General features: G+C 42.3%; 1 protein-coding gene across 9 annotated transcripts in view; it reads right to left on the bottom strand.

The window, feature by feature from the left end:
- Window positions 1-14457, bottom strand: part of GPR155 (G protein-coupled receptor 155) — a 42452-nt gene extending 27995 nt beyond the window's left edge. For 4 of the 9 annotated variants that reach the window (XR_004781872.2, XR_007708525.1, XR_004781873.2 and 1 more), the window contains exon 1: window positions 6700-6839. The gene's annotated coding sequence lies outside the window, so the exon portion shown is untranslated. Of the gene's footprint in view, window positions 1-1023; window positions 1364-6699; window positions 6840-14262 lie in introns of those variants that run through there. The other 5 variants (XM_050711754.1, XM_050711756.1, XM_050711757.1 and 2 more) reach the window with 3 other exon arrangements.
- Between the last annotated feature and the right edge of the window lie 949 nt (window positions 14458-15406).

The following is a 15406-nucleotide window of genomic DNA, read 5'->3' as shown; positions in this document are numbered from 1 at the left end:
TTCAGTCAGCAAACAGTAATTGTTAAATTCTCAGCGTATATTCCTTATTTTCCTGGACTACCATTAGAAGCCTAGTTACCTCTCTATCAGGAAAGCATAAGACTCTTTAAACACTCATTAGCAACTTACAACTTTACTCACCTCCTCAACTCACTATCAATTCCCAGGTATGGTTCTCACATTCTCTTTGCTTTCAACTATCAAATTGTTAATTTTCTTATCTAACTCCCTTTGTTTGCCCCATGACATCTTATCTCAGGTCCTCCCTATGCCATGTCTTACTTGGTTCTTTTTCCTCTGCAATAAAAATACACTTTAAACTTCCAATATTGAAATCCTACCCTTGATCTCCCTTTAACTACTGTTATTTCATCTTTGCTTCAAAATGCACAGCTTCAAGCATGGTCAGGAATCCTCCTTTACCTCCACCTTTACATCCTATTTAACCCAAGTTCTGTCCCTGAAACACCTCTTACCAAAATCCTCAGAGGCCAACAGTCTTCTTAAACTTTCAGTATTGGTGTTCCAACTTCATCCTTTGTGACCATCATACATCATAATCACCTTCTTCTTGATCTTGCCCTTCCCATATCTTTTGTAATTAGAGCTCCTCCTAATTCTCCTCCCATATCTACTTGATCCTATGGCATTTACATGGGAGGATCCCTCAAAATTTCTGTGGGTGCTGATAGGGCTCCTTCCTTGTTCCTCTTTTGTCTCCCTACACCCCCTGCCTCTGCACTTTCATAGGCGCTTATTCAATTATAAACAGATGACTCAGAGATCTCTTGCTCTCTAATCTAGACACTTCTTCTTCTGCTAAAACTACCGTTTCAGCCTGTCTCCAGGATTTCTTTTGTGAATATCCTGCTGTCAATTCAAGTCCAATGAGCCTGAAACAGTTTTCCTACCTTCCCAAAGTGATGCTCCCTCGGTTACTCTGGGCTGACTATCTATTTTGCTAGGGGTGAGGGAGAACAGTTACAAAACCCTCTGCTTCAGGGGAAATGCAAACCTACTGACCTCACATTGATCTATAACGCTGTCGCAGGGAAAATTTTCAGGCCATCAGTAGCAGTTCTTCCTTTGTACATCCTTTTACAGACTCATTCTTCACACATCCAAAAAAAAAAAAAAAGCACAATAACAAAACGTCCCAAAAAACAACTTGTTTCCATGTTCTTTCCCATTCTAAGCTGCATGCCCTCAGTCTATCATGGAACAGCAAGAGCTCTTTTCCCACTGCTGATCAGCCAAGAACACAGCATTGCTTTTCAATAGATTTTGTGCTTTTCCCCCATGCAGATGGGAATGTTCAAAAGCAGGTCATCAAAAGACACAGTAAAACTGCCCCCATTTCCTTATTTCTACCCAATACTAGAATCCCTTTTGGTTTTGATACCCATAAGAGGAACAGCATTTACTGGTGTAACAGCACGCCGTCTGCAAGAGTGACTTCTTCTGCCCTACTATGTTTGCCAGCTGAGCGTCTGGATGTTGTGAGACGTGGTTCCGCTCAGAGCTTATTTGGAAGCTGATACACTGGGAAATTAATATAACCTTCCGTCTGAAATGTAGCACAGACTAGGCGTAAAAAAGAGCCGGTCCTTTCGGAAGGCAGTGAGCCTGTCCAACGCCATGCTGCCTTCTGCTACAACTGCGTCCTAGTGGTAGTTAAAGCGAGGAGTTTTAAAATCTAATTTCCAGAATTTTTCTCCAGCTTAACAGATACTAATATTCCAAACTTAGTTTATGCTGGTTTGGCAACTTTAATTTTTCAAGGTAGCTTTCTAAAGCCTCGGCAGTTACACATCTGATATGCTTTACACCCACAGTACAGCTGGGGACCACTGGCATCACATCCCTCACGTACTTCTGTGTGTAAAACCTAGTCACTTCTCTTCAACAACAGTTTTGTCAGGCTAAATATACACAGTTACTGAAGATTTCTTGCACTAACTGCCGTGAGAAAGAACACTTTCTGAGAGTCTTCCTTCATCAACATACAGGATTCAGGATAATTTCAGGAACATGGACACTGCAGCCCACGTATTACCTCAAATTAACAGGGCTAGTCATAAGACCAAGATTATTCACTTATTTACTTCCATACACCCAATTCCAAGTTCCATTTTAACATGTTGTCCGTACACATCAGGCTACAGCAACGCCTTCAAACCATGACTGGCACAGAAACCTAACTTTCATCTTTTCTCAGCCACAAAAAGTCAGTATTCGAGACCACGGAATCATAGGATGAGTCACAGAATGGCTTGGGTTGGAAGGGACCTCAAGGATCATCCAGTTCCACCCCCCCTGCAATGGGCAGGGACACCACCCACCAGATCAGGTTGTCCAGAGCCCCATCTCCAACATAAAACTACCTCTCATCTCCTAGGCTGTGATGTCCAGAGCAGTTATACGGACGCAAGGAGCTGTCGAATTTACTCCAAGCCTCCACACTAACGTAATTGGGCTTGCATCAATGGAAGACACACCCTATTGATGAGAACTTTGTCACCTACTCTAGAAAGTGGTTATACGTCACCTCCTAACACTCCTGAGAGCCAGTTCACACATTTCTTAACCATTCCTGTTCTTCCTTGTAATAGACATAGAAGGAATAGTCCTTACAAGAACTGCGTGCTTGGCAAGGAAGAGAAATCTGACCAGGATTGTAGCTTCTCCACCCCTGCACACAAGTATTTGGCAAGATGCTCCCTACCTTCAAGAAAAATGCACAGAAAACAAGTCATCTTATCACACTTCAGTGTTGCACCTTGCTTCCTGTAACTTTGACCTCCCCCAGTTTTCCAGTATCACATGCTAATGAAGTACACTTCTCAGTTAACAAGGGATCCTCATGGACACAGTGGCCAATGGTCTAATGCAGCACGTTAGTGCTAACCCTACATATTAATTTTTGACATGACTAAATCCTAAAGTACTCTGGAAAGCAAGCTCAGACAATTTCTCCCATTTTGTAGAGACAGAAACTAAGGCAAAGGCAGACTGATTTGTCGTAAATCAAACATATCAGTGGCAAAGCTGAGATTCCCACTTCCCAAAGCAGGGCTTTGTACAGCACTGTGGTTAGATATGTGCACATCAATGGCTGGTTGAAGAGCCTCCCCAGCCTCCTTGTATCCTCTCCTCAAGGAGCAGAGAGCACGTAACAGCAAGGTAAATAAGCAAATAAATCAAGTCAGAGCAAAGGTGAGATCTTGTATGCCCTATTTCACCCCCTGGCATCCCACATACACATATTCACATGTAGCATAAATAAAAGTCATGAGTCAGAGAGTTTATGCCCAAAGCTTTTAGTAAACAACACCACAACGCTGTTGTAACTCATCTGGACCAAGCAGCTGCATCATCCGAATCTGTCAAGTAGCCTGGCTACCTCTTCCTTCAAGGAAAATAAGTCTCATTCCAAGCAGGGCTTACTTTAAATGTTGTATTACAGTAATATATATATATAAGATACATTCACCTAGATTTATTTAGACCCGAAGCTCAGAGAATTATCTCCTATAGAACAATGGAAAAACTTGCAATAAATAAAGCAGACAACAAATCATTTCTCCTACTAGCAAAATTTAAGGAAGCAGTTGGGATTTGCAAAACATCCAAAAAAAGAATCAAGCTTTGTTTTGTCACATACAGATTTCCAATGCTGAATTCCTGAAAGCCAGCCACATTCTACATTAGCTGCAACGTGAAAAGCAGTTTTTCGGTGCAGCCCTACATCAAATTCCTCAAGCTTGCAGGACTGCATGGAGGTAAGACTCTACAACGCAACATGTTCAACCTGCTCCCTACTCTGTTTAGGCATTCTTTCAGCCATAACAAACTTGAAGCTTTTCTAAAAAAGAAAAAAAATGCAACATTTAATCTGTAGCAGAAGTATATTCTCCTGGCTGTACTTATTTTCCCAAATTCTTACTCACAAAAGTCACAGTCTACATAGAGTTATGTACTGTGAAAGACTTTTGCAGTCAGAACTACTACTACTCTTTCTCTCCTGTAAAGAGATTTGAGCTATGAGCTATGCAGGCTTTCTGCTTGCACAGGCCAGGCCTTCACAGACAAGTCTACCAAGGCAAATACTTTTAAACTAAAATCATAACCAGAATTGGTTAAACACCCTCTGTTCCCTCTATATTGAGATTATTATTTCTCCTCATAAAAATCAATGTGAGATACAGAATTGTCCTCATTTTATAATTCAGGACTCACTCAAATGAATACGCACCAGGCTGACTCTCGTTGTATCAGTCAGCAGCACGTGCTAAATCCCCTATCTTCCTCACAAGATCAAAACTAACATGGATATACACCCACACATCCTACAACCATCTTTTATAGAGCACCACAAGCACTTCTGCAGCCTTCCTTCAGGCTATCTTCACCTTGAACTTCAATCCAAGGGCCCCTGTAAAGTCAGGCAGGCACGATTTCTGGTGAACCACATGAATTTCAAAGACAGAAACAGCGCCGCGGTAAAGCTGTTACTGGCACTCCTCAGAGGGCTTTCAGCGTGAATCACCTCTTCAGCTCCAGAGATGCGCACATCCCAAAACATTCATGCTTACCACAGACTGTCTATTGCAGAGCCATGGGTATTTTCCAGAAACGCAGGCTTTTGATTTACTGATTACCAGTAAATATTTCTCTCAGTTCCTTTTGCTCCACAGGATACATGCATTTACATAACTGTTGTGAGATTATGTAATGACTAATCAGAGGTTTAGCATACAGCCTTATCACACCTAGGGCTGAACTCAAACTAGCTTCTCATGTGAGCAAAACCATCTTCAGTTCAGTTTTTAATGAAATCAATATTGCTGAGTTGATGCAAAACCAAAGCCTTGTATATTCTACACAGAAAGCCATCAGTTCGTACAGTACGTATAACATTAACTAGTCAAAGGACACTAAAACAAGCCAATATAACACAGTCCCAAAGGCAAGACCTTGGCTTTGCCCACGTAGGGTACACCAAGAATCGAAGATTAAGATTTGAATCCTTGAAACCTCTGTCACAGCTACAATGCCGGGAACTAATAATAAACACAAAGCTTTTAAGAATAATGCTGCCTCATCTACTGTTGACTCTGTCAAGAGCAGCTGCTTGCAGCCCATCCATCAGGATGCATCCGTAAGGAAGGACACTTCAGACATCATGAGAGGAAGCCTAGCATGAAGACTGACAACAGTTGGAGAGCAAGGAACTAGCACAGTTTACAATTCCCTTGAAATAAACCAGAGCACAGATATTTGCCTGTCTCCTGTAGGTCGTCAATATTTGTAAAGTGTTGAAATTCACTAGACCAGAAAGTCAGTTCTCCAGCAGCTGGGAGTTGAGCAACATCAGGTTCTTCTCTGAGCACCAGACTACAGAAGTTGTCTCCTCCTTTCCCAGCAGGAAAAACCCTTTTGTGTTTTTTTTTTTTTTTTCCTTTGTTTGGCTGGGTTTTTTGTTTGTTTGTTTGGTTGGTTGGTTGTTTTGTTTTAAATTATGAGAGATTGTAGGAGATACCTCAATGTACATCTCTCTGGTCTCTCAGAGAAACTTCCAGCTGATCATTACTCTCAGGATAATTCTGATGACACTAGCAAGACTGCACACTGTTCATAAATTATATCCCACGTTGTGACCTTATTTGCTACCCTAATGCAATGCAGAAACACCTCAAGTGTGACACTAATGTATTCATGAGGCTGAAAGTTAGACTGGGACAAGAAAAGTTACCCTTCACGGCAGCTCCAGCATCTCAGAGAAGAACGCAACATACACGTTTTTTTAAGAGTTTTTACTTTAAGTCAAAAAAAGGAAGCATCTGCAGATAGTTACAACGATAAAATTAAGTGGGAAGAAGTGATTACTACAGCTCCTATTCTTGCAAGTTAACCACAAAATTTGCTTTTCTCTTTACTGGGCCAAGAAAGCAGATACAGAATAATACTGTAGCAGCAATTAACCTGAGAAGCGTGCCACCGCTGGCTTGCAACCTAAACAATGCCACGAGAGATTTCAGGCCTTACACATCTCCGAGCGGTTGTTTTTCTGAGGTCACGTTTGCTTTTCCAGTTCTCCATGCTGCAGTTACGAGACAGCAGTGGAACAGTGCAGGAGGGGAAAGTGAGCGTCCACAAAACCCCCAGACACCGAGGCCTGCCCTGAGCGTGCGGCAGGCAGACCTCACAGCAGTGGAACCCAGCGCTGCTGCAGGATCTGTCTGTGCGGGCGCTCAGACAAGTCCCAATGAAGCAACAGTTGCCAACAGCGCAAAATACCGGGCAAGAAAAATAAATGGAAAGCACACCTTCCTCAATTTCCAGTTAGGCTCATCTGATGGCTCGTTACCAGACACATGTTTTTGATGCAAACAGCAGAACATTTTTCAGCATACAGGTTACATTTGGTTGTCAGCATCTCTTGGAAAACATCTTGCTTGCCCCGCAGGGATGAAGCATCCCTCTCCTCACCGAGAAAAGGCCACGATAAACAGCCGCCCCCCTCCTGCCCCTCCTTCCCGCAGCCGCCCCAGCCCCGAGCACACGGCGTTTCCACCGGGAAACACGCGAGGTGAAAAAATAACAGCGCTACCCACTGTGACAGCTGGTTTTGGGGAAAAAAAAAAAAAAAAAGAAAATAAAAATACTAGAGGATGGGGGCAGGAGCGGACCGCTTACCTACTTAGCTTTCGGTAGGCAGCTCCGCACGACCGCACGTATAGAGGATTTCTCCCCTGCCAAGGTGACAGCCTCCCCAAGGCCGAGGCCGCCGGTACCGAGGCCCAGGAGGGGAGGGGAGGGGAGGGGAGGGAAGGTCTAGCCCGGCCCAGGCGGCCCGCCCCGGCAGCCCGGCGCTCGGAGCGGGCGGCCCGAGCGCCGCGGGGGGAGCGCGGCCGCAAAATGGCGGCGGCCGCTTTTCCTCAGCGCGTCCTGCCCCGGGGCTCCGCTCCGCCCGCAGCCGCTCCTCGCGGCGCACCGGGCTCCCCCGCTGCCGGCAGCCGCCTGCTGCCCTCAGCCTCTGTCCCCCGGCGGGCAGCGCCTCGCCTCCCCGCGCAGCCTCCGCGGCCCTGCCCGGGCTGACCGACTTTATCTGCCCGCGCCACGGCTGCAGCCCTGGGCTTGGCCCCGACGGATAGCGGCCCGGCTCCACACCTCCTGCCGGCGGGGGAAGCAGCCCCCATCCCCCGGGGCTGCTGAGCCTGCTTCGTGCCAGGCCTTGTTAGGCTGGGTGGAGGGATGTTGGACACGTGCTGGCAGAGGTAGAGAACCAAGCTTCTGGGGGCAGTTTTAACGCTTTGGTTCTTTTTTGTTTCTAAGTACAATAAAAAAAGGTAGGGCAAAAAGTTACACAAATAGGTATGCCGTATGTCAGTATGGAAACCACTTGCAACTCATTTCCCCTTAGGGACTCTCAGAAGTTTGTGTCAGTTTTCTGCGTTTTCTACATTAACCTCATACATACACACACACACACATATATATATATATACACATAAACACACACACACACATCAGTTGCGGTGCTTAGAAACAAAAGCAACCTAATTTTCCACATGGCATCAGTTCCCCAAGGCTGGTCAGGCAGTTAATCTCCCCAGTAAAATCTAAAAGCTGGTAATAGTCAAGCAGTTTCTTGCTGAAAAAGGGGATCCAACCTTTCTCGTGGCTTCTCATTTTAAATGCAGTTGAGGAGACAGCAGCTGGAGCTCCCCATCTTCTAGGAACTCAGCCAGATACTGCTGCCACGAAGAAGGCAAGTACACCATTCCCTAGGTTATCTACTTTCTTCTATTGTTTATTTGGCCCAAACCAGCTCGTTACGTGTAGCAGATGGATAGCAATAGGTGTCTTTACAGAAGAAACTAAGCTTGTCCATCAGATGCAATGCCCTCAGTTTGTGTGCTGGGTAGTTTTCCCCACCAAACTAGGAACTTCAAGAAAAAAAAAGAACCATTCTTCCCCTTTCACATAACATCTAGAAAAGACAAAACAAAGGGGAAGGGAGAGCCACCTCCACCCAAAAGTATTGAAGATTTGTACATGACTGACAATTTATGAAGCACTGTGTTGGATACATTTAATAAATTCATCCATAGTAGGTACATTCTACTGTCAAAATACTTGCACGAATCTTACCAGAAACAAAATCAGTGTATGTTAAGAGCAGTAATATCAATAGCAACAACAACGGCATTTAAAAAGAATTAAATAAGCTAAGAAAGGGTTAAAGAAAACCCCATAAACAATGCAAACAGGTATTTAAACATATAGGGATAAAAAAAAAAAACTGTTGGAAACTTTTAGAAGGTATTATAGCACTATAAAGTACTACATAAAGTAAAAGTACTACATAGAAGGTACTACAGTACTATAAAGTACTATATACTATAGCACTTTAGTACTATACTGCTGCCATTGTACATCTCCTTTCATTTTAAATGCTCTGATGCTGGATGAGTTAATTTTTGTGTTGCTGCATTACAAATGTAGACCCTTAATACAAACCCTGACTGACAGTCAGCAGCAATGCTGACTCATAAGTTAGCAACTCCCTCCCCTCTGCCTCTCACTCCTGTTCCCACCCTGTCCCCTACATTGGGCCAACACAGCCCGACCAAAAGATTGGGTCAGGGGCTGCGCAAAAGCTAGGCCAACAAATGCACATTTATCACTGCAAGGTGGCAAAACCATTTGGGTAATTCCCAGCTCCATAACCTTAGGGTGATAGTTTTTGGTGCAAACACAAATGAGGAAGACACTTTCATAATTTATTTGATGTTAAGTTTTCTCTCTTCGGCACCATACAAAGACCACTCTGAAATGGATTTGGATTAGTTTTCGGAAGTACAAAGTATAATGGGATCTTTCCGATTTTTTGGCTCTCTGCCTAGCACTCTTCCCTACAGAAACAGCATGCCTTGGAGGGACAAGCTCTGGGGGAAGCAGGAAGGCACGTATGCCATACTGTACTGAGGAGTCTTGATAAGAAATAATGCCTCCTGCTCCCTTGAACTTTCTTCCTCTTAAAAGATCACTAACAATTCAGCATTTTAATAAAAATTTAAATACTATCATCCTTCAGTACATTATTTTTACTAAAGCATGAGTTTGGCTGAACAGACTGCTCAGTGATTGATTCTTCTCCAGGGCATGAGCAATTAGGGGAAGCAGGGCTGTATTTCTATCTCAGAGGTCACACAGACACTCCAGATCAGGAAAGAGCACTTGACCTGGGTCTGGCATCTTCTTGTGGGGAACACTGAGGAATGGACATGCATGGAAGTATTGTAGTACCCAGGGCACATGATGAGATAATAAAAAGAAAAAAAATCTATTTGGAATTCAGATTAATTATTTAAAGAAAGTTGTATGAATGATAACTGCTGCCTGAGAAATAATAAGAGAAAAGGATATGCAAGGAAATAAATAATTAGGACTTAATAAGCCCATTTCCTCTTGAAGTTTTTTATTATTCTTTTGAAACAGATTACATGCAGCCTAGCAACAGACTATGCAGTTGTTAAGAAACAGGAAATTGTTATTAAGCAGGCTGTACCACAAGAACAGCAGCATAACTAAAACACCGGACTATGGGACTGGTGGACTACCTAACCAAAAAACTCTCTAGACCTTTTCTTTGAGCCACATGTTCTCCTCTGGCCTCAAACCCTTGTTTTGGGTGGAGCCCCTTCCTGTTCCAGCACCCAGGGTTCATAATGGCACGGCTTTCCTTTTCCTATTAAGGTATTTGTAAAATAAGGATGACAGTCCTGGACACCATTTCCACAGAGTTTCACCCAACCAATAAAAATACCAAAAAGCCCCCCGCCTTAATAAAATAACAATAAAAAAAAGGGACTAGCAATGATCATAGCTATCATAGTATGCCTAATGTATGGGAGAGGCAATTATTTCATCTGCAAACTATGGAGAGGATAGATTCATATAGTCCATCACAGCTATCCTCCACTACTGACAACTGAACTTCCAAGCAGTTGTACTGCAGGGCACAGAAAACCCTATTACTGGCATTGCAAAGCCAGGCTTTCCAGTAGGTACTAAGTCAACTTAAGACTGAAAGTTGTCCCCAAAATCTTAATTTGATCCTCTTGAGCATTCCCATACTACCTATTACATAATCATTAACTGCTTTCCCCCTTTGTTCTGTATTCACAGAAGTCGGATGTTTGTGTCCATTTACATGCCCTTAAGTAGTTCAGTTTTCCATTTATGTGCTGCTAAAGTAATTCAACATGTACGGGAGAGACGGCGCCTGCTTTTTGGTCTGGGCAACAGCCCAAACAGCGAAAAGCAGCTGGGAGCAACCAGTATGCAAGTCCTCCTTCTGACCTGTGGCCTTCATCAGAGGCATTCACCTAAAACAATAATACCTCTGGCCCCACACCGGACCTGCAAGAGGCTTAACCCCCTCAATGAGAGCAGGCTTAAGATAAATTAGCTTTTAAGATCTAGCAGTGACCACAAGCAAACATATTTTCAAAGATAAACAGCTGAGCCAATTTGGACAGATTTTCAGGGGACTACAAATGCATCTTTGTATTTTATGCAAATTCCTAGTGCTTGTTTCAAAGCAGGAAACGCCAGGGTAGTTTGAAGAAAGGCCCACAAGAATTTACTGTAAGCAAGTAGCTTTTGCAAATTTGTTTCCAAAAACACTAAAATTAAGTTTTTTTTTTTTTTTTTTTTTTTTTCTCTTCTTCTAGAAAGAGTCAGAAAGCTAGCATGGAAGTTGGAGCCAAATTGCTAGGGCATGGTGATAAGTAAAAGATAACACCACCTTACACTAGGAAGCATCAGGTAAGCTTCAAAGTAGGACTGTCAATTGAAAACGTAGAGCAAGCATCTCTCTAAATAACCTCTCAGTAAATATAACAAAAGTGACTTTTCCAAGAATAGATATGAATACAGAGGATAAGCAGAGAGCAAGAATGCTGGCAAATCAAATACCAATTGAATCAGGGTGCAATCTATCTGCAAATCTACAAGTATAATCTCAGTGTCATTTCCAGACAACAATGCACCTAGTTTTCAACAGCACGGAAATATCTAAATATCTTACTAACCCGGCAATTATAACAATGGGTGGAGAGACTAGCACTTCTTAAGTAATCTCGTTATATTCAATTACAGGAAAAATACTTACTCAATGCTCCTTGGTTATTGAGGGCAAGCCAAATTTTATGTGAGAATTGGCAGTATGCCTACAGCCAATGTGCAAGTTCAGGACTGTGTTTGTTGTTTTTTAGTGTCTGTCCTCCTGCAGTTGTGTGTAGGATGTTCAGAAACAACCCAGAGCACTTATCTGTATCTAGATCCATCTGATCACTTACACTGACTCACATGGTTACTGCAAAATAAACTATAGCTTACAAGGTACGGGTGTTTGGGGAGGTAGTTAAGCAACAACAGAAACCTGAGTGAAAAATAAATAATAATTTTGTAGACAGACAATGGACCCCTTGATTTCTTCTTTACTGAAGGGGGTGTCAGAGAGAAAGTACTTAACAACCCTCTACAAGAGATTTTTCCAGACTTCTGAGGCTTCAACACCTTGACAAACCCAGTCTCTGCAGCCCTGAGAGCAATCTCACCCAGAGACTAGGAGAAAGCTGAGTGCTGTTACCCATAAGCCTGAAGGTGGTCATCACACAAGTGAGGACAGTACACTGGATATTTATGATCACTTTGGTTACCTTAGAACACTTTTGTAAAAAGAGCTTACTCAAGAAGAAAGATATTATCTGCTCATCTACAATTTCGCAGTAGAATCCCTCCTTATGCAGTTATGAGGATTTGTGGTATTTTTGCTACAATACCTTTTGTACAACAACATAGAGTTGGTCTTACAAAGCTCACCTTTGCTACACCATGCCCACATCCCCTTGGTTCTGCAGCTGAGACATTGGCACCTGTTACTGGCACCTCAAATACCCACAGCTGCACCTTAGACTTCATAATACTGTATCTGTCAGAAGACAACATATGAAGCTAACGGTTAGCTTGCAGAATGTCAAACTAAAACTTCAGCATTTTTTAATGTATGTTCAGGTGTGGAGAACTGGACTAACCTTGTGACCTAGCAAAGTAAATGTCATGCATGATGAAATTTACCTAGCTAACACAAAATGAGGAAAAGAAAAAGTTCAAATCAGGTTGCCCTGAATTCAGTAGAACTCAGAATAGCCCTTAATGATTTTAACAAGCTAACCAGGCAGGCTGGAAAAAAAACAGTATCACATATCAAAAAAAAAAAATCACTATTTCAACATACTGTTTTTAATTGCTTTATCTGGAAAATAGTTTTTAAATCTCATCCATTTGCCTCATATTATGGTTAGAAGCATATCTACTGTACATAGACACTTTTTTATTAAAAACAAAAAACATTTTCACATACCCACAAGACTAACAGTAGGCGATTGATAACATTATTAACAACAGTACATAAAAGTTATGGCTCTTTTTGACCCGAGAATACCTGTTCATTCAATTTGACCTATGTGATCTGTTACTTACATGTTCTCAGTACTCTTACTGCTCAGTCACTGTAAGACTTCGCAAATTTAGCCTAATTTCTCCAAAGGAGGAAAAAGCAAACACACACACACACACACAAAAAAAACATCAAAAAAACACAAAACCTTGAAGATTTTTGAGTATTGTACACAGACAAATCACAGAATGTTAGGGATTGGAAGGGACCTTGAAAGATCATCTAGTCCAATTCCCCTACCAGAGCAGGAAGAAACATTGCTTTGCTCAGGAAAATGATATTAAAGCAGGCTGCTCTGAGTAAATAAACTGTTTCTGATCTGCTGCACCTGTTGGTTACTCTGTAAGTAATTGATTAGTGGGGAAAAAAAGGCAAAACTGATTGTGGTAGCATCAAGTAGGAGCTTTGGAAATATTTTCATCATGTGACTCAAATGTCTGTAAAACTTCTTCCACTTCCTAAGTTTCCATTTGTGATCACACCATGCCCCACCATTTTTCAAGTCACTCTTTATCACCTGTACAAACACAGTTTAAACATTATCCAAAAATATATATTGATTGCAGTGTATTATCTTCTTTGGCAGAAATTCAATTGTTTGTTCTTTTATTTCTTTATTTCATCTCTGCTATAGCATTCTACCCTTCATGTTCCTCAGTTACAGGCCACAATTGGCATACCCTCTTCTTGACGAATTCTACCACTATATATATATATATATATATATTTCCCCCTGTTGTTTTTATACTTTTCCCTCTGAAATTTACAGATTCTTCTCTGACATTATTTCTTCTTTATACCTTTTCCTGATTGTGTTCAGCCATTTGGCATTTCATTTAATTTCATGGCCAATATTTCAATCTCATGGATATCCAGGGATCTCAATTTGATTTTCTATTTCTTTGGCTCATAATAAAAAGGAATTTATTTCTTCTCTTAAATATCTGAGTAAACTCTTATATTAGGACTGCAATATTTTGAGTAAATTCTTATATTAAGTCTGCAATATTGTCAGAGTGGCTTTCTTACAACTACCTGCTACTTCCACTTGATTTTTTCAATAGAAAAGATATTTTGTTCTAACTCTTACCTTCTTCTCCAGCTGCAGTTAAAGACTACTCGTTTAGTTCTAATAGTATGCTGCTTTCAGGTTGAACTGAAACAGGGTAGAGTCATACGTGTTATTCTCTTGCATCATTTTTATGCCAATACTGGCATTTTCCTCGCTTAAGAATTGTGTAACTGCACGGGGGAATCAGGCCGTATATGTCTAGAGTAAACAAGCTGCTGTCCCAACAGAAAAAAGCGTGTAGTGCTCCTGAAACGAGGGACCATAACCAAACACACATGATCAAAGTTTCTGACAGTTAAATAACAGGACCACAGCTTGTGAATTGGGAACTGCTTATCATACCAGCGCTGGAACAGAGGTAAAAATAAATAAATAAATAAATAAATAAATAAATCTCTTTGACATAATTCTTGAGTTTTGACATTGACGTTAAAGCTGCTCCCCTGGCTGCAACGTGCAAAATTCAGCAAAGAAGTCAAAAGTGCCACCTAGCGCCCTCCTCAGCAAACGCCAGCTGCCTTCCAGGGATGGAAGCAGGGACTGCAAAAAAGAACTCGAGCAAATTCCAAGGCAGGCGTAGATTTAAAGCCAACAACAAGAGGGAAGAGGAAGAAAAGGCGATGAGATGGTAAATCGTCTAGCTCACGGACCTTACCTTCAAGGTGCTGAGCAGTCAATGCAGATAACAAGGGTGTTCTGGAAATGAGCTTCTGCACCTGAGCCAGCGTGCACAGCCCCGTGTTGGGGCTGGGGCCTTGCGTACGTGAGGTCTGTGAGCAATGCTGCGGCTTTCCATGGAGCCGTGATTTCACCTGCTTGCTTGGATAGGGCTTGGCAGACTGGGCCTCTTGGACCCCTGGTTATCTCTTGCTTTGGAAACTAGAGGCTCTCATAAAATAAATAGTTTTCTGTACAAAGACAGAGGGAAAATAAAATCTCATTAGAAGAATATAAACCACAAAAGCTCTAGAAATAAACATTTGGAATAAGATTCCCTGGTGATGATAGGAGGGCATATCCTTGCTATTAATCTACTGTACAGAATGCTCTTCCATAACATATGGAGCCTGTGGTCGCTTAGGGTGCGGTGCTGAGCTAGGTGCCAGGGTGCAGCACTGCTCCTGCACCTGAGGCAGAGGATTCTTAGCACAGAGACACAGGCTGAGACACATCAGACCTTTCCCCACCTGCTTAGTTAAAAACAAACACAAACATACAGGATTTCACACTTTATTGCATGTTTGTACTTGGACTTATATTAAAAAAGTTTGCTGATTGAAATAAATGTTTGTGGTTTTTCACCTCTGCTACACAAGGGCCTAGCAAGTGTACAAGGAGGAGGAATGAAGGTCTTGGCAAAGAGGTTGTGTGGGGATTCTCTTAAGGCACACAGCTTGATCTTTATTTTTAAAATCAACAACAGTCTGGAATAAACATGACAAAACCACCTTTGATGGGTATGTGGATGATGGCTCAGCAGCAGCCCTGCAGGCCCAGCTGAGGAGAATAAGCTATATATTCAGAGGACACCAGCAGGATCTCTGTGTGTTTTCAAAGGTTCCCAGTTTTCAGAAGGAACCCCAACTACTTGCAAAATAGGAGAAATGAAAGCTGCTATTTTAGATAGGGAGAAAGAAAGAAAGTCAACACAAGAGTTTCAGCAATCAGCTGCAAGGGAGGGCTATTAGGCAGCACAGAAAACATGGGGCTCTGCAGCCTCTGACAAAATGTGGCTTAACAAAGGACAGGTGAGCCAGTACCCACATACCCACCTCCACTGCAGCGGGTTAAGCCCAGAC

The sequence above is a fragment of the Cygnus atratus genome, chromosome 6 (assembly GCF_013377495.2).
Source record: "Cygnus atratus isolate AKBS03 ecotype Queensland, Australia chromosome 6, CAtr_DNAZoo_HiC_assembly, whole genome shotgun sequence".
In the NCBI taxonomy this organism is placed as follows: domain Eukaryota; kingdom Metazoa; phylum Chordata; class Aves; order Anseriformes; family Anatidae; genus Cygnus; species Cygnus atratus.
The sequence above is the reverse complement of the archived record's forward strand: the minus strand, read 5'-3'. Positions and strand labels throughout refer to the sequence as shown.